General features: G+C 54.6%; 1 protein-coding gene across 3 annotated transcripts in view; it reads left to right on the forward strand.

Annotated features, from left to right (window-relative positions):
* Positions 1 to 18,643, forward strand: part of PWWP2B (PWWP domain containing 2B) — a 42,705-nt gene that overhangs the window by 7,656 nt on the left and 16,406 nt on the right. Inside the window, exon 3 of one of the 3 annotated variants that reach the window (XM_059852259.1) lies at positions 9,723 to 10,226. The exons of 1 other annotated variant lie outside the window; for it this stretch is intronic. The gene's annotated coding sequence lies outside the window, so the exon portion shown is untranslated. Of the gene's footprint in view, positions 1 to 9,715; positions 10,227 to 18,643 lie in introns of those variants that run through there. One more of the 3 variants, XM_059852258.1, reaches the window with a different exon arrangement.

The following is an 18,643-nucleotide window of genomic DNA, read 5'->3' on the forward strand; positions in this document are numbered from 1 at the left end:
AGGACTTGCTTTGCTTGGGTTATGACTCCATCTCAGCAAGCCTGGCTGGATTAATAACCAGAGCATGACATATTCATGCTGTGTACTCAGGGTGTCTGGACAACTGCAGCAGCAACATTTCAGCTTCCTTCTTGATCTTGCCCGTAGAACTGCTGCTTAACTCTGGCTAAGGACTTTATTATATCTGGAGTGTTTGGATTGGCCCCAAATTCCTATTAGCTAGATCAGGAGTATAAATAAACCTGCTGCCCAGAATGTACTGTCCTTGCCAGTGGAAGAGTCCTGGCCAATCCATGGCTCCTGTCTGGACAGTGCTCTGGTTAAAGGAGCAGCAAACTTCATCCTCTGAGCTGTCTTCACTGTGTGTGTGAGCAGTTTGGGACAAAGGTGAGGAATGTCACCCTCCTTCCTGACATGTGTCCTCGCCCTTGTGGCTCCTGGGCGGGCTGGCATGGCCCAGCTGCAGGAGAAGGGACAGCCTGAGGAAGCACCTAATGCTCAGATCAGACAGCTTGGCTGTGCCTCTCCCACGGGGAGTGGGAAAGCTGTGGCCAAGAGGAGTCCCGAGCCCAGGGCTGGAAGTCAGAGTGGGAGGATGCTTGCCCCCCGCATGGCAGCCCGCAGAGAGCGCTGGCTGCTGGCCCCAGCAGGACCTGGCCAGGAGGGGGGCACAGGCTGAGGACAGGGCCTCCAGGAGGAGAAGAGCTCTTGCTCCAGAGACACGATGGGTCTGAGCTACAGGTACACAGTGGGTCTGTAAATGGGGGGAAAGAAGAACATCTGGAGAACACGTGGATAGGAAAATGATGGGATGGCCTGGATTAGACCAAAACTTTCCTTCCCTCTGTGCTCTTCAGCCAAACCTCTGCATGTGGATATGGGTGTATACATTTAGCAGATACCACTGCTTTGCTGGCCTCCTTCAGCTGGCTTTCCACAGGGGATTTCCTGCCTTACATGTCTGAGCTGAGCTGCCAGCACAGCCTGCCCGGCTGAAGACAACATGACTGTCAGATAAAGAACTGCAAGACTAGAAAAGCAGAACTACACAACTGCCTGTGTTCCACATGTCACAGTTACCTAGTTTCCCAATTAGACCAGCCTGTCTGGAGTTTTGGTACATCACTTATAAAACTGCTCATTATTTCAGAGAATTGTCTGTACCTAATTCTCTCCTTGAAGGATCATTGAATTTTGTTGCTTTCCTTGATTTTCCACAAGGTAGAACTGAAATGTTTCCTTCAGCTGCTCTTTCACTGTCCTTTTCTGAAGGATGGCATGAAAGGGTTTGGGCTGGAAGGGACCCTGAAGTCCATCCCATTCCACCCCCTGCCATGGGCAGGGACACCTTCCACTATCCCAGGTGGCTCCAAGCCCCATCCAGCCTGGCCTTGGACACTTCCAGGGATGCAGGGACACAGCTTCTCTGGGTAACCTGGTAATATTGCATGGGAACACTGTAAAATCCATCGTGCTGGGGCTTCACCAGTAGTGGGACAAAGGCTTTTGTCATCAGGAGTCCATGAAGTGGCTTCAACCCTGACACTGCTCATGCTAATCCTGGCCACAGCAGAAGTTTGTCACTGGTGACACTTTCTATTGTGAAACTTTCTGTCTTCTGGCATGTGATGTGTTCTGCAGAGGGTAGCTACTGGAAAAATGCACAAACACTGCAGGTCACTTGTGGATGCACAAAACTAGAAAACTTTGATTTTTTTTTTTTTTTTTAACTTGGTTTGAGTTGGAAAAGCTGGTAGGATCACTTCTTGTTACTGCTTTGTCCTTGGGGCTTCTTTGCAAGGAAAGTACTAGTCAGGTAATGACAGGGTTTTAATTAAGTAAAACGAGTTTCTGGAAAAACAACAGGCAGAATAGCAGCCTGTAGTACTCAAACTTGTAAGACTTGGTGTAGAGTAGTGCCAGGAGAGACGTGTCTGCTCAGCATCTTCTGGGCTTCCCTGTGGCTTCCCTGGTGTGTGGCACCCTGGAGCCAGCTCAAGGCACAGGGAAGGCAGTGCCCCTGGCTTGGAGTGACAGATGCTTGCCTCTCCCTTAAGGAAAGCCCACCTGAGGGAGGGAAGGGGAGCCAGGACCCTTGGGCTGGTGTTACACACATTTTATTGGGAATGAGCCATGGCTGTGGCTGCTGCTCCAGCTGTGCCTTGGGCTGGGGCACAGAAGGGAGGGAGACCTGTGTTTCCAAAGGCCCCCCTTCCCTGCACCAGGAATGCATCATGTGGGGGGATCAGGGGCTTTACAAGGAGCACGTTTGGCTCCAACCCTGCTGTGTGGGAAGGGTGTCCCTGCAGGGACAGGCCCTTGGCAGGGCTGGGTCTGCTGCTCTGGGATCCTCCTGAGCAGCTCCTCATGGCAGATGCCCCCCTCCCTGCATACAGACATGCAGTAAACCTCTAGTAAAAACTGTTGGTAGGTTTTCATCCACATCTCTGCATAAAACAAGATGTATTTTCCTTTGCTTTTTCAGTCTGGAAAATCCTTTATTCTTCCTGTCTCTCCCCTGTCCCCAAGCTGTAACTGGAACCATTAAACTTGCAGATGCTGAAGGCTTTCATTTTAACTGCTATGAGCTTAATAGACCCTCAGTGTCAGTACATCAAGCCACCCATCACACTGCTCCTGTGTGCAGCAAACTCAGAGCTGGCTGCTTGCTCACTGTCTATAGAAACCACTAATGCAGAACCTGGAATATCACACCGTGACCTCGCCTTCAAAGGTGTTCAGGGCTCTGTGTGTCCATCCAGCCAGTGCTGCTGCCAGCAGCTTGTGAAACAGCATAGATCACTCCACAGCTGTATTTTCTAACACACCTGCCTGGTCACATGGAATATTTCAGCGCAGAAGATGAATGCTTGAGATTTTTCTTGCCCTGCTTTCCAGATGCTTCAGTCCACTAAAACCAGGCATCCAACTTAATTACTGTCTCCCAGTCTTCCTGCTTGGAAGTCAGCGTCTCTGCATGCTAATACAAGGTGGGAGAGCAAGTCCAGAATAGGCTGTGCTGCATTTTTGTGTGCCCGGCACTGATGGTTGGAGCTGCATGTTGGGTGCCATGCTGCTGATCTGCCCAGGGGCAGATCACTGTTCCAGAAGCACTTGCCCGTTGTGCCCAGGGGCTGCCCTTGCAGACACCCAGGTCTGTGCTGCCCTGTCCTGCCAGCATGGCCCCTCTGCTCCAGGCGTATTCCTTGGAAATGCCACGGGCCGTGCATTGTGCTATTTCTAACTGCACCCGCGCCGGTGCCCCGGAATGCGATCGGCTTTCAGAGCTGTAACTTCAGCTGCTGCAGGAGATTGTATCCCCCGAGGGCTTAGCAGCTCCCTTGGGAGCACACTGAGCTGCTCCCGGGGCTGAGGGTCTCCAAGCTCCAGCTGGAGCTTCAGGCCTCTGCTGGTTGTGCTGGCCGAGGGTGCCCGCAGTGGGCAGCGCAGGTGGGTGTCCCCAGCAGTGTCACCAGCCCACAGTGCACCCAGTGCCTGTAGGAGCCACGCAGGATCAAGGGCTGGGCCAGGGTCTCAGGGCAGGAAATGGGAGAGATGTGTGGACAAAGAACCTGGAAATTGGTTTCTCTGAAAACTTACAAATAAAGTAAAAAACAGAGTTTCTGTATGTTTTCCTGAATTGTTTTTATTTACGTGTTTGGTTTTTGAATTCAAGTGGAGGTGTTCGAGTTGCTGCTGCAATTCCCCTTTGCCCAGCAAACTTGGAGAGCAGCAGGGTGGGAGCCAAGGGGCACTGAAAGGAATTCTGTGGTCTCCCAGGCAGGGCTTCAAGCTCATCCTGCCCCTGTGGTGCATAAGCAGGTATTTGTACAGTATTGAGCACCTCCAAGGTGCACTTACAGAAAGGCTACTTTGGGCCAAAAAGGAATAGGGGATTTGGGGAAACTTGGCAGCAGCTCTGTGTAGGGAAAGGTGCCTGTGCTCTGCAGGTGAGGAGCAAACAGGATCTTCACACAGCAGCTGTGCACTGCTAATGGCACATGCAGCTGCTTGGCTCGTGGGGCTGCCTGACACAATGGGTGACACAAACTGTACAATCTCAGATGGGTTTGGGTTGGAAGATACCTTAAAGATCATCTTGTTCCACCCCCTGCCATGGCCAGGGACACCTTCCACTATCCCAGGTTGCTGCAAGCCACATCCAGCCTGGCGTTGAACAACTGAATATTTCTCATTTTCATGTTTGGGTGTGAAAAATAGGACTTTGATCCCAAAAACTGATGAGATGGCTCTTAATGTTGAGAAACCTACAAGGTTGTTTTTCAGCCTTGATGTGTTCTGTTTTATCCGTAAGTTGCCATCAGTGGTGCTGGCACCAAGGTGAGCAGGAGTGAGTGGGCTGTGACAAGCTCTGCTCCTGCCTGTAAAAGGTTTGTGGAGCTGCTCACCTGTGAGACAAGGTGAGCACGAGCTGGGATGTGCTGGTTTTGGCCAGGGTACAATTAGCTTTTTTCACAGTGATTGATCTGGGGCTGCGTTTTAGATTTGTGCTGAACACAGGGTTGATAAAATCGAGATGTTTTTGTTATTGCTGATCAGGACTTGCACAGAGCGAAGGCTGCTCCTGCCCCTTGTACAGCCATGCTGGGCAGGGGGCTGAGGGTATGTGGGAGGTTGGGAGGGGACACAGCTAGGACAGGTGACCCCAGCTGGCCCAGGGGCTATTCCAGTCCATATCATATCATACTTAGTATATAAAGTGGGGGAAAGAAGGAGGAAAGGGGGGGGACATTTGGTGGGGGAACTTTGGGGTGATGGCATTTGTTTTCCCAAGTCAAGATTAGATGTGATAGGGCCCTGTTTTCCTGGAGGTGGCTGAACACCTGCCTGCCCATGGAAGCAGGGATTTAATTTCTTGTTTAGCTTTGTTTGTGTGTGCAGCTTTTGCCTTCTCTATTAAATTGTCTGTCTCAACCCATGAGTTCTCCAGCTTTTGTGCTTCCAGTTCTCTCCTGATCCCGCTGTGGGGGAGGGAGCAGGCGGCTGCGAGGTTCTTGGCTGCTGGATGGGGCTATACCACCACATGGGGCCTGGTTTATTTTATTTAAATCTGCTTGCTGCAGCTGTTCTGTGTGCTGTCTCTACCTGTCCAGAGCACATGGGCTCTGCATTAGCCAGATAATGAACTCTGCACATCCTGAGATTATGTGCAGCTGAAATAGGCTTCTGGTGTCCGGCAGCAAGGGCACAGATGGGGCTTAATGCCTCAGCTCCCGCAGGGCCCTTGCTCTTCCTATCTACAGCCCTGTGCCCCTGGGCTGCAGCTCTTCACTCGGCTGCCAGTGCTCTCTTGCTTCTCCCAGGGCTTTCTCTGACTGAGCAGGAGCAGGAGCAGCAGGACCCTGCCACGGGCACGGGTGACAATGTCCCTCTGGCGTGTGAGGGCTGTGGCCGTGGCTCCTGCCCAACCCAAGGTGCCCGTGGGCAGCAGAAGGGTTCCCCTCCCTGGGTATGCCCGTGAAGGTGAAGGTGCCCTCACCTGAGTGGGGGGCTCCCTGGTGCCAGAGCTGGTCCACAGGAGCCTGTTGTGCCCTGCATTAGCTGTGTCCTCCTGGCCTGTCACTGCCTGGGTGGCTCTGGCAGGGAGGAGCTGGGCAGGTTGTAATGAAGCTCTTCCCATTAAGCTGATGAATTTCTAAAGGAGTGAATGCCTTCACTGACCTACCAGTTCCTGTTTCATCTGCAGTAGTCCGTGCTAGTGCAGGATCAGCCAGCCTGGGTTTCTTTATGAAGTACATTTCCTGTGTGCTCTCTGCACCCGAAGAAATGAATTGTAGCAAATTACTAGTTTGACTTCCCTTGTGAGTGATGACTTGCTCTGTTTTGATGCATGCCAATAACCTGAGCCATTTATTCATGTGGAAAACAGTCCTTTCCAAAGGCAGAAACCCTCAGTGCAGGATTTGTCATAGGGATGCTTGGATGATGGAGTTTGAGAGCTCCAGTGTTGGAGAATGTAGCTGCCAGCCTGCTCAGGTCAGCTGGATTCTGGTGCCTTGAGAGCTGGAGACAGTTCCAAAACCTCAGTGGGCCAGAGATGGGGATCCCAGCTGCCCCCCTGTCCTTCCTCCTGCGAGAGGAAGGCACGGGAAGGAAGGATTTTACCAGCTGGTTGCTAGCAGCAGCCTCTCTGCATTTCTCCCAAGGAGAGATGGCTGGAGAAACACTGATTTGGTGATGCTCAATTACAGCCTGCTGTTAATTGCTTTATAATTAGAAAATAATCCTCAGTATAAGCTGCTTGGGCACACTTGGGGTGCTGCAGCCTCCAAAGATAAATTGTCTTCTGCATTCTGCTGCTGCTCAGTCTGGATTTATGAATGGCTTTATTTTATCCAAAACTTCATTTTTTTAATTATGAACAAGCACTTGGCTTCAGGGGAGCTGCCTTGGCTCTCCTTTGGACACCCATCTTAGCACCCAGGCTGTCCTGAGTCAGCCCACAGGTGTTGTGTTAGTTGCACATGGGCCAAGGCTGCAGCATCAGCTGCTGCTCCATGCTGGAAGTGGGTTCTTAAACATAAATTTCTGAAGCTTTCCAGGGATGAAGTGAGAGCATAGAAGGGGCTGTCACTGCGGCTGCTCTTGGACACATGAGAACTCCTGTGCATGCACGGGCACCAGGGCTCTGTCCTGGGGTGGCCATGCCCCTCGAGCCTGGCTGCAGAGCTCTGCAGGTGCAGGTGCCTACCCAGGCTGCAGAGCTCTGCAGGTGCAGGTGCCTACCCAGGCTGCAGAGCTCTGCAGGTGCAGGTGCCCACCCAGGCTGCAGAGCTCTCTGCAGGTGCAGGTGCCCACCCAGGCTGCAGAGCTCTGCAGGTGCAGGTGCCCACCCAGGCTGCAGAGTTCTGCAGGTGCAGGTGCCCACTCAGGCTGCAGAGCTCTCTGCAGGTGCCCACCCAGGCTGCAGAGCTCTGCAGGTGCAGGTGCCCACTCAGGCTGCAGAGCTCTGCAGGTGCAGGTGCCCACCCAGGCTGCAGAGCTCTCTGCAGGTGCAGGTGCCCACCCAGGCTGCAGAGCTCTGCAGGTGCAGGTGCCCACCCAGGCTGCAGAGCTCTCTGCAGGTGCAGGTGCCCACCCAGGCTGCAGAGCTCTCTGCAGGAGCAGGTGCCCACCCAGACTGCAGAGCTCTGCAGGTGCAGGTGCCCACTCAGGCTGCAGAGCTCTGCAGGTGCAGGTGCCCACCCAGGCTGCAGAGCTCTCTGCAGGTGCAGGTGCCCACCCAGGCTGCAGAGCTCTGCAGGTGCAGGTGCCCACCCAGGCTGCAGAGCTCTGCAGGTGCAGGTGCCCACCCAGGCTGCAGAGTTCTGCAGGTGCAGGTGCCCAACCAGGCACAGGGATTGAGCTGCATGCCGAGGTTCCAGCGTTCCAAGCCGAGGAGCATCCAGCTGTTTTAAAGCTGCTTGCTCTGTTGCTGGTAGCCCCAGCTTTGTGCTCCCACAGGACAGAATCCCTGATACTTGCCCTCTGGTAGTTCCTGGAGCAGCTGAGGTTTGGCCCCTGTCCCCATGGAGGAGCCCAATCTGCCCTGGCAGTGGCAGGGCCCTTCCATGGGACCTGTTTGGCATTGTACTTCTGGTGTGATTCTTTCTTCCTCCCAGTGAGGAATCCCAAAGAATCCAACCACCAAGGGCTTGCTGTTACCTCCTCAGCCAGGAAATGCATTTTTTCCTGTTTAGACAAGATCTTCTGACTCTGTAATGTCTCTAAAGTGTCAGTGCTTTCAAAGCCTCTTGAGGGATATTGTTCCAGGTCCCTGGGCCTCAGGAAGGTTTAAGGTTTTCCTAGGTGTAAGGTGATAAACCTGCAAGTGAGACTGTTGTGTGTTCTTGAGTCTCTCTGTTCATGAGAAGACAAATAGATTCCCTGCAAGATTAGGATGAACTTATACTCTGTAGGCTGCAGGTAACAGAGCCCTGGGGTGAGAACTCCCAGTTTCTGCCAAATACTGAAAGAGTGTGTGAAACCTGATTGCAGCCCTTTTCTGGAATACAGCTCTTGGGACAGATGTTCCTGGGTATTGAATCAGCTCTTTGCATTCTGCATTGTGTGGGCAATGCTGAGGATCATTCTGGATGCTGAGTCTGAGTGAATCAGTGTCACTTTGGGTCCCCTGCCTGCAGAAGCAGTGCTGCTGCCATGTCAGCAGCTTTGGAGACGTGATCCTCTTCCTGTGTTTGGTGTTCTTGGTTCATTGTGCTCTGTAAGTCACAAACCTCAGCTGGGGGTGGTTTGAAGGTTTCTGATCTGCTCTTCTATGGTGTTAATGTATGTCAGGAGCACAGACCCAAGCTGGTGTCTCCTGCACTTCCTACTCAGCTGGAGGTGATGTGGTTGGCGTGGCACAGACTTAGGGCTGGTCATATTCTTGTGCTGCTGGAGCTGCATTGCACTGGGAACGAGGTGCAGTGATGCTTCTGCAGCTGGTCAGGGTGAGTGGAGGTGTCCGTGCCGTTCTGACCCTTGGGTCTCTTATCACCATGTGCAGCTTCTTCACTTGAAGGCAAGTGGATTTTCCCCTTGAACTCTTCTAGGGCTTCCACACTGTAGCCTGGTTTCCAGGGCCAGCGTCAGTCCCTCCTGCATGCAGGGGTGAGGACACCCCTGGTTTTTGTTAGGCATGTTGTTCTCCAGGAGTTGTTTTTTTCCAGGTCATCAGCCCTGAGCCCAGGGCACTGGTGGCTGCTGTGAGGGTTGGTGCCAGCCCTGTGGCACATGAGGCTGGGGAGGGACGCTGGCTGTCCCAAGGGCCCCCCAATGCTGTGGGGCCCACAGGGCAGCAGCGCCAGGGGCAGCTGCTCTGCCCCACAGGGCACTGCAGCCGGGTTACTGCAGCCAGGGCACTGCAGCTGGGTTACTGCAGCTGGGTTATTGCAGCCAGGGCACTGCAGCTGGGTTACTGCAGCTGGGTTACTGCAGCCAGGGCACTGCAGCTGGGTTACTGCAGCTGGGTTATTGCAGCCAGGGCACTGCAGCTGGGTTACTGCAGCTGGGTTACTGCAGCTGGGTTACTGCAGCCGGGCACTGCAGCTGGGTTATTGCAGCTGGGTTACTGCAGCCGGGTTACTGCAGCTGGGTTACTGCAGCCGGGCACTGCAGCCAGGCACTGCAGCTGGGTTACTGCAGCCGGGCACTGCAGCTGGGTTAATGCAGCCAGGCACTGCAGCCAGGCACTGCAGCCAGGCACTGCAGCTGGGTTACTGCAGCCGGGCACTGCAGACAGGGCACTGCAGCGGGGCACTGCAGCTGGGGCACTGCAGCCACAGTCAGCAGCTTGAGCCCTTGCAGGTACTTAGAAAAGCTTCTGTACGGCTGCTCTCAAGGGGAGAATAATCCTATTTTGTAGATTGTGTTCAGAAAGTGGAGGCAGATGTTCTTCACGTGGCACGCTCCGTGGGGACTTGTGGCGGATTAACCTACAGTAACCCACCCGAACAGGGACTCCAGAGTCTTTAAGCCAGACCAGAGATTTATTATCATCACTGAAATTCATATCGTGTCAGTGTTGGGGAAAATCCCACTCTTACTTTGGGTTTGTTAGCCTGGCAGCTTTCTTCCCAAGCTGCAGCCGCTGCTGGCTGTGCCTGCTGGGCCAGCTGGGAGCAGGAGAATTCCTGGCTATATTTAGAGGGAAGCCACAGCGTGTGCCTTGCCGCTCTGTCACAGTAACCTCTCCTCTCTGGCTTTCTTCAAGGTAACAGAAGACGAGCACAGCTGTTCTCCTAGAGGGTCACCGAGTCTGTACGCCCGGAGGTGCTCCCAGGGGAAGCGGGCGGCCGCCGTGCGCACCGCACGAGGATGAGCTCCTGGGCAGAGCGCCCCGCGTGCCCTGGGACAGGTGACAGAGCTGGGAGGCTCTTCTGCTGTGAGGCAGGGAAGGCTTAAGGATATCTCACCCTAGAATGAGAATTTGACCAGTCGGATGGCAGTGAACTAGGAGAACAGCAAAAACCACAACTCGGAATGTATTTATTACTTAAAAGTTAGCTATTCTTGATAAAATTCCCCAGATTATTGCTGCTGCTTATTTTACTTACAGATTTCACACACTTGTTAATTTTAAAGCTACCGAACTTTTATTCAATACTGTACCCTGAGAAATGTAATTGGGTCAGGACATGCAATAGAATGAAATCATTGTAGTGTCTTAAGTACAATGGACTCACTTTGTGTCTATTAAACCTTGGAAAATGTGCAACACACAACAGTGTGGCTCTCATTGCATGTTAAAGCTTTCTCGTGTCATTTACTGCAGAGCAGGAGAATCAGTGGTTCCAGGTACATGGACAAGCAGGGCTGGGGACATGGATGTCCTCGGGTCCTACCCCTGTGCTTTCCCAAGTCACCTGGAGGAGCAGCACAGCCTGGGCCTGCCCTTGCTGCATGCAGAGGGTTTGTGCTCCAGCCAGGGAGGGAATCCATGTTCTGAACTGAACATGAACATGCATCTGAGCATGAAGTTGTATGTTCACACTCCGTGAGTGGGATTTAAGGCCCTTTGAACGTGTTGGACAGAAGGGTCCTCTCCTTACCCACGACCAAGAGGTGATGCACGATTCTGAACCAGCAACCAAACAGCTTTTTTTGCCAAATTCAAACAGCTCACAAACTGAAGTGACACCCAGACAGGATTTTGGAACTGTAACAGTTCATTTTTTGGGTTTGTGTTAGTCCACCCTTTCCTTGGATTCCCTCAGTCCAGAGACATTAATTTGAGGTGGTCTGTTGCTTCTGGTGCTAGAGAAAACAGCTGAGAGTGTCCCTGCTCAGTACAGTGCTGTGGGGCTGTGGGAGGTTGCCTTGGAGCTGCAGGATCTCTGCACTGATCCTGTTCCTGTCAGCTGGACCCGCTGCAGCAAACACGGGATGAACTCTGGCTGAGTTCGAGCGAGCGGTCGGAAATCACACAGGCTCGTGTTTTCCTGGTTTGTGCTGCTCCACACTGTGCTCTTTGACTGTCAGCAAGAGAGCTCAGAGCTTCCCGTTTCAGCAACAGTGTCACAAGGAGAGCTCAGACCAAACCCCTTCTGCTGAGCCTCTCTAGGGGAAATCTGCATCAGAACAGGGGGCAGGCTGTGGTGTACAACAGGAGATGTTGAACCAGGACAGCTGTTTCCCAAGGCCCATTTTGGTCACCTCTGCAAACAAATCAATGAGCTTCCTGTTTTCCAAAAATAAGTGCAAGAAGGACAGCAGTATCTAGCAGGAGATGTGTTCCTGCACCTTGTGTGAAGCCTTTGTGCAGTGGGTGTTTACCCAGGCTGGCAGAGGTGCTCCTGTGCTGAGAGTGCTCCTGCTCCGGGAGGAACAGCCTTGCCTTTCTTAGCTCCTGCTGTCTGGCCTCAGGGGCTCTTTGTGAGGTTTTTTCTAGCATCTTCTTGAGCTGGGCCTGGGCTGACCTGATGGCTGTGAGGTGGTTTTTGTGTTTTCTGCTCACACAGTTGTGCACTGTACAAAATTCCTGCCCCAAAGTGCTGCCAAGCGTTTGGCTGTAGCATTACAGCAGGGAGCTGCAGGGAGGTACAAGCAGCCTTCTGTTCACTTAAAAAATAATTTTAAAAGGCAAACAAGAATAACCAGAACCCTACTCCCAGGAAAAGCACTTGTCTGCTCCCATCTCCAGTGAAGGGCTGCTCCATCACACATGTGGAAAGGCTGCTCCAAGGTTGAAGGAGATGCCAAGGACAGTAGGTGAGTGCTGGCCACATTCCTGAGCAGGCAGCCCATGGCACTTGGGTCCCATGAGCAGGCAGGAGCATTCTTCAGACCAGCTGTTCAGTCTCTGCTGGGTGTGAGGGAGCTGTGATACCTCACACGTGGGACCACTGATTTTCTCTGGGCTTGGGTCATGGGATGGCTTGGGAGGGTTTGCTCAGGGCCAGTGTCCATCCTGTAATGCTGGGGTGCTCCCCAGGGTGGAGTTGTTTAGGGGATGTCCAGCTTTTCCCCACAGTCTCTGCAGTAAATCCCCTGGTGCTGATCAGCCCTGCCAGCTGTGTCACAGCCCGGTGGGAGCTGCTGGCCTTGCCCTCTGTGCCATGGATGGGCACAGACTGGCACTGGCAGCTCGTGCCCGCTGGCAGTGCTCTGCTCCTGCAGGCCCGAGGGGACTGAGTGCCTGTGTCTGTGCCAGAAACTTCCCTGTCCTCCCTGCAGGCTGTTGTGGCCAGGCAGGGGTCCTGCTGTCCTTGCACCTGGGCGTGTGACATTCCTGACATTGCTGTGCCCTGTGGAGAGCAAACAATGGGCTGTTCCTGCCCTGGGCTCTGCTGCTGAGAGCTGTGGGGAAATGCCAGTGCCAGCAGGCGGGAGGTTCCAAAGCTGCTTTGCTGCCCTTTGTGCCAGGGGCTGGGCAGGGACCCTCCTCCAGAGAGCACTGAAAATTGGTGTGCCAGGTCTCCTTGTTTTCCTGTGTCCTTGTGATGCCCATTGCTCTGACAGCTGTCTGTCTGTCCTGACACCAGCTTAAAGAATAAAAAAGAGGAGTGACATTTCAGTGCTGCAGGTGAGTCACTGGATTTTTGACACTTCACTAAGACCTGCCACAGACGGTTCCAGGACAAACATGGTAACAGAAAATGGTGCTTGGGAGGCAGAGGAGTGCAGGGGGCACAGATCCTGCCAGGACTCAGCAGCTCAGTGCCAGAGGTGGGTTAAACCCCTGCCTTACACAGCACCAAACCACAGCCCAGCTGTGGGGCTGGGTGGGGGCTGCCAGAGCTGCCCCACTGCTCCTCGGTGAAAAGATGACTCAGGTTTTGGCAAGGCTGAAAGGATGAATCTCGTAGCAAATTGCTTCTTTGCCTTGGCCATTATGCAGATAAATGAAAATAATTTCTCAGCAAGTGCAAACGCATAAGCCAAGAGTACAGTGATGGTTCATTTCTTAACTGGTTAAAAAACCTAATGTGGAATATTCTAAATATCACTTTTACTAATGTGAGGTTGGAATGGCTTAATTCAGTCTTTCACTGTCAGAGTAAAAGCTGCATTGGGTTAAAAACCTGAGTGTAACATTCAGGAATAGTGAGTGGTCTGTAGCATTCTCTGTGCTTCCCGTCCAGTCCCACCCCTGCCATGGGCAGGGACACTTCCTCTAGACCAGGCTGCTGCAAGTCCCATCCAGCTTGGCCTGGAACACTTCCAGGCATGGGGCAGCCACCGTTTCCCTGGGCAGCCTTTGCCAGGGCCTCACCTCCCTCACAGGGCAGCATTTCCCGTGTCCCATCTGACCCTGCCCTCTGTCAGTGTGAAGCCATTCCCCCTCGTCCTGTCCCTCCGGGCCCTTGTCCAAAGTCCCTTGCCATTATTCAAACCTATCAGGATTTTTTGTAATAAGGCTTTTTGCTACTATTCTAAATCTATAGATTAAATTTTGGAGTTGTGGTGGGCAAACCATTGTAGCATCTGCTTGTCTTAACCTGTGATGTTTCCCTAAAGCTTCCCCTGCCTCTCTTCCAGCTTCAAGATTACTTTCTCTGTTCCCTCTTTGGGCTCTTCCCAGGGATCCTGGGAAGCAGTTTTGCATTGATCTGTCCTGTTCACTTGGCTGTAGCCTCACTGCAGTAATCCTTCCTGGGGCTGAACTGTTCCTTCATGAGGAAATGGAGCTTTAAATGTGAAAATAGCTTTATCCTGGCAAAAGAGAAACCTGCTCTTCTGGAATGTGGGAATTTTCTTATTTTACTAGATCTTCACATTATACAAGGTCCATTTTTTTATTCCTGCCTGTAGCAGAGGACTTCCAAGCAGCCTCAGTGTGTTTTTCTCTGTGCCTCAGGATTTATGGCTCTGCTGTTAGGCCAGGGATCGACCTCAAGCAGCAGTAGCCAGGTGGGACCTGGGGTCCCCTGGCCCACAGCTTTCTCATCCCTCGGCAGGGAGGCTGAGCCAGGGTGCCTGGACCATGGCTGTGACCCTGGCTGTGACTGCCCTGGCTCCCTCATCCCAGTCTGTCCCTCCCTGCCTGGTCCCACCGGGCTGTGACCATGGCTGTGACCATGGCTATGACCATGGCTGTGACCATGGCTGTGACTGCCCTGGCTCCCTCATCCCACCTGTCCATCCCAGCCTGGACCATGGCTGTGACCCTGGCTGTGACTGCCCTGGCTCCCTCATCCCTGCCTGTCCCTCCCTGCCTGGTCCCACTGGGCTGTGACCATGGCTGTGACCATGGCTGTGACCCTGGCTGTGACTGCCCTGGCTCCCTCATCCCAGTCTGTCCCTCCCTGCCTGGTCCCACCGGGCTGTGACCATGGCTGTGACCATGGCTGTGACCATGGCTGTGACTGCCCTGGCTCCCTCATCCCAGCCTGTCCCTCCCTGCCTGGTCCCACCAGGCTGTGACCTGGCTGTGACTGCCCTGGCTCCCTCATCCCAGCCTGTCCCTCCCTGCCTGGTCCCACCAGGCTGTGACCATGGCTGTGACCATGGCTGTGACCATGGCTGTGACCCTGGCTGTGGCCATGGCTGTGACCCTGGCTGTGGCCATGGCTGTGACCATGGCTGTGACCCTGGCTGTGACCCTGGCTGTGGCCATGGCTGTGACCCTGGCTGTGACCCTGGCTGTGGCCATGGCTGTGACCCTGGCTGTGACCATGGCTGTGACCATGGCTGTGACCCTGGCTGTGACTGCCCTGGCTCCCTCATCCCACCTGTCCCTCCCTGCCTGGTCCTGCCGGGCTCCAGCCAAAGGCTCCTGGAGAGCCCTGCTCTGCCTGCAGCTGATCCACGTGTGTGTGCCTGAACCTGAGCTCTGGCTGCACAGGAGGGACCAGCCTGGACACAGGGAATGTGTCCCCGAGCAGGGAATTAGGCATGGCTGCCCACCTCTCCAGGGTGGCTCAGGCAAGCACCATTAAAGGGCAGCTTGCTTTAATCCACTCAGACCTCTGTCATGTATGGAAAATATTTCCTTTCTCCTAAATTCTTTTTTTCTTAAGTGCATCTCATAAAACACAAAGTTGGGCAAGTTATTTTTAAAGCAGATTTCTGAGGGAAAGCACATAAACTGCAGGCTGGTATGCATTAGACACCAAAACCTGGAGCATTTGGCTTTGATAAGCGGGGCCCAGCGTGGCTGGAAGCAGAACGTAGCTGAAGCAGGAATGCTGAGGGCAGCTGAGCAGCCTGTGCAGCAGCCCCAGCGCTGGCTCCAGGCTGGTTTTCCCTGTGGAAGTCCTTGGTGCCACTGCAGTAACGCTGAAGGCCACCTTCAGCGGGTGGAGGTGGCAAGGGGGACAAAGCCTTGGTCCCGAGGGGTGAGGGGTCCAGACTGGGGGAGGAGGAGGGCCCGGCCAGCAGAGCCCGTCCCTCTGTGTCAGATTTCCAGCCTGGAGCAGGGAAACCTTCGGGGGAAAATGGTGAAGGAGTGTCCCAGGGGCTTGCCAGGCGAGGCAGGGGAGACACTGGCACACCCTTGGCTGGAACGGGGCTGTGGTGCTGCTGCTGGCAAAGCTGGCATGGGGATGGTGACACCCGGTCACTCGGGCCACGTGTGGTGGCTGCTGAAGGGGAAGGCGGCTCCTGCTGGACAGGCTTGGGCTGGGCAGCAGGGCTGCTGGGGAGGAGAGCGGAGGGGATGGGCAGGGCAGCCCTGGGGTGGGACCTGGAGTGAGGGGAGCCAGCCCTGCGGCCCCACACGGGCACAGGGCACGGGACACAGTGAGGGGAGCCAGCCCTGCGGCCCCACACGGACACAGTGAGGGTGCCAGCCCTGCGGCCCCACATGGGCACAGTGAGAGGTGCCAGCCCTGCAGCCCCACACGGGCACAGGGCACAGGGCACAGTGAGGGTGCCAGCCCTGCAGCCCCACATGGGCACAGTGAGAGGTGCCAGCCCTGCAGCCCCACACAGACACAGGGCACAGGACACAGTAAGGGGTGCCAGCCCTGTGACCCCACACGGACACAGGGCACAGGACACAGTGAGAGGTGCCAGCCCTGCAGCCCCACACGGACACAGGGCACAGGACACAGTGAGGGGTGCCAGCCCTGCGGCCCCACATGGACACAGTGAGAGGTGCCAGCCCTGCAGCCCCACACGGACACAGTGAGGGGTGCCAGCCCTGCAGCCCCACACGGACACAGTGAGGGGTGCCAGCCCTGCAGCCCCACACGGACACAGTGAGGGTGCCAGCCCTGCAGCCCCACACGGACACAGGGCACAGGACACAGTGAGGGGTGCCAGCCCTGCGGCCCCACATGGACACAGTGAGGGGTGCCAGCCCTGCAGCCCCACACGGACACAGTGAGGGGTGCCAGCCCTGCAGCCCCACACGGACACAGTGAGGGGTGCCAGCCCTGCAGCCCCACACGGACACAGGGCACAGGACACAGTAAGGAGTGCCAGCCCTGTGACCCCACACGGACACAGGGCACAGGACACAGTGAGGGGTGCCAGCCCTGCAGCCCCACATGGGCACAGTGAGGGTGCCAGCCCTGCGGCCCCACAAGGACACTGTGAGGGGTGCCAGCCCTGCAGCCCCACACAGGCACAGTGAGAGGTGCCAGCCCTGCACATGGGCACAGTGAGGGTGCCAGCCCTGCAGCCCCACACAGGCACAGGGCACAGGACACAGTGAGGGTGCCAGCCCTGCAGCCCCACACGGACACAGTGAGGGTGCCAGCCCTGCGGCCCCACATGGACACAGTGAGAGGTGCCAGCCCTGCAGCCCCACATGGGCACAGAGCACAGGGCACAGTGAGGGTGCCAGCCCTGCAGCCCCACACAGGCACAGGCCCCAGAGCACGGGTTCTCTGCAGAGGGGAGCTCAGTCTGGTTCTGCGGCTCCCGGCTGGCTGGGGTGGGGATCCTGCCTGCTTTGATTCTGCTGATGACTCTTCCCCCACCCCATCATTTTGCTGCACGGCGTCGTGGCAGGAGCTGTAATGGCTCTGCGTGGTTGGTTTGCTGCTGGGTGTGAGCTAATGAGCAGCTGGGGATCAGGCTCTGCAGGTCCGAGCGCTGGCACCGCGCGGCAGCGCCCGGCTGTGCCACCCAGCCCGCGCAGCCTGCCTGGGCCAGCTGAGCCCTGCTGCTGCTGGCACACCGGCACCACAGGCACCACTATCTGTGTCGGTGAGGTTTAAATAGCCACCCTCATGTTACTGCAGCCTCTCCAAACCCTAATTATTTATAATTTCCACAGCTGAACCTCTGTTGCTAAAGAAAAATTGAATTTTCCCAGCGGCGCGGAGGCTTGGCTGATGAGTCACAGCACTTCGTTAGCTAATCTTAGAGCCACTGTGAATTACTCACTGGCTGCTGATACCGAGTAGGCTGAGAAAATGCTCCTTTGGAGGGGATAATTTTGGAATTTGGGTCTCTTCCCTGGCAGGAGAGGGTGTGAGTGTGCGGGGGTTCAAAGCCATTATGTGGGTGCATGCTGGTCTCCCAAGGGGATCCTAGCACCTAAAAACCTCAGAGCCTGGGCTGCTTTCTCCAGTCAGATCCATGGGTGAATTTCAGTGTGTGAGGATGTTTTAAATTTGGAAATAACACTCTGTGAGCCCGTGCTGAATTACATGGGTCAGGTACTTGGGGTAATGGCCCTAGTGAGAGAGGTTTGGGGAGGACAGGGTTTATTCTGGGAACATTAAGTGTTGAAGTTGGTAATGGGGGAGCACAGAAGTGAGTTTGGGGTGGGATTCTTGGGGGTGTCCCATGCAGGGCCTGGAGAGGGACTCGATGATCCTTGTGGCTCCCATCCACTGCAGGAGATTCTATGATTCTATGGATTCTCTAGTTTTTAGCTTTTCTCTGGAGTTCATGTTTTTTTTAAAGTCTCCCAAAAAGGTGTCTGAGGAAGCAAGATCACACATGTTCTCTGTGAAATGTCCATGTTGCCCCTGGAAAACATGATGGGATCATGAACCTGAAATCCCTGAGTGCTCCCTGGCCAGGCACATGTCCCTGTGGGCAGCACCTGCCGGGCTCTGGCAGCCACAGGGCAATGCCCGTGGGCAGCTGTCAAACTGCAGGACCTTTCAGGACCCTTTGGGGTGGTGGGAGGCATTTCCTGGGGGAGCAGCAGGGAATTATTCCTGCTACTATAATGATTTTTATCTTTCTTTGTATTATGGCTTATGTGTGTGTGCACCAAAAATTTCATCAACCTTTTCCCAAGGGGTTGTTCCCACCGTGGCTTGCACTAACAAAGTTTATTACAGGTAATTTTTCTCCCTGGTGCCAGACGCTGTCAGCTGCTGATTTGTGCTGCCAGCTCGGCCTCAGGGGATGGTCCCTGACACATGAAACAGCTCTTGGTATGATAATTGCAGCAATTTCAAGAAACAGGAGTAGGGGTCTGGGCAGGAATTGCCTTTGGGAACATCTGTTTCACCTTTCTGTCTATGACCTCTTTCTGCAAGCATCTTTTCAATTAAAAAAAAGCTTGTTTGGTGTAACCCATTCTTGGAGTGACTCACAAATGGCTCTGAGAGCTCCACAAGTGCAACTTCTCCTGTGCAGATGGTGGGAAGAGGATCAGGCTTTGGCGGGCACTGCCCAGGGAGGTTTGGAGTCTCCATCCCTGGAGGTGTCCAGGGAATAACTGGGCATGGCACACAGGGCTCTGTGCTGAGTGCCAATGAGGGATTGGTCACAGGTTGGACTCGATGGT

This window comes from Haemorhous mexicanus, chromosome 7 (assembly GCF_027477595.1).
Source record: "Haemorhous mexicanus isolate bHaeMex1 chromosome 7, bHaeMex1.pri, whole genome shotgun sequence".
NCBI lineage: Eukaryota > Metazoa > Chordata > Aves > Passeriformes > Fringillidae > Haemorhous > Haemorhous mexicanus.